At 35.4% G+C, this 444-nt stretch overlaps 1 protein-coding gene across 1 annotated transcript in view; it reads left to right on the top strand.

Annotated features, from left to right (window-relative positions):
• LOC119593391 (hippocampus abundant transcript-like protein 1) overlaps positions 1-444 on the top strand; it is a gene marked incomplete at its 5' end in the record, with an annotated part of 103,114 nt that overhangs the window by 95,726 nt on the left and 6,944 nt on the right.

Here is a 444-nt window from a genome sequence, read left to right as displayed (position 1 = left end):
TGCTTGTGGCTAGTGTGGAAGGTGGTTGGTCACACTTTTTTTCCTGAAATTGTGTGTATTTGTAGACATTGCTTGTGTACCCATGGTCATAAACATAGTTCTTCTAGACCTCCCTCTCCCTCAAAAAAATTGTAAAAAATTGGCCAGGTTTTCATTATCAGAGCAGTAATACAGAAGAACAAGTGCAGTTGAAAAATATGGAGAGAGAAGGTGCAATGAGATTAAAAAAGAAAAAAAATCTTAGTAAGCCATTAGTGGGGCCAGAAACTTTCAGAACTATTTGAAGAAGGCGTTTTTTTTTTTATAATTTTTTCGTCCTTCTCATATGTGATTTACAGGCCTTTCATCTGTGGCTTGATTTGTGCTTAATAAGTTCTTTCTGGCTGTCATCATGCTTATTTTCTTTTGTTTTGTGTGTCATTTCTGTTGTAAATGATGTTCCTT

This window comes from Penaeus monodon, chromosome 32, assembly GCF_015228065.2.
Source record: "Penaeus monodon isolate SGIC_2016 chromosome 32, NSTDA_Pmon_1, whole genome shotgun sequence".
Classification (NCBI taxonomy): domain Eukaryota; kingdom Metazoa; phylum Arthropoda; class Malacostraca; order Decapoda; family Penaeidae; genus Penaeus; species Penaeus monodon.
Note: the sequence above shows the minus strand (reverse complement) of the source record. Positions and strands in the feature narration are given on the sequence as shown.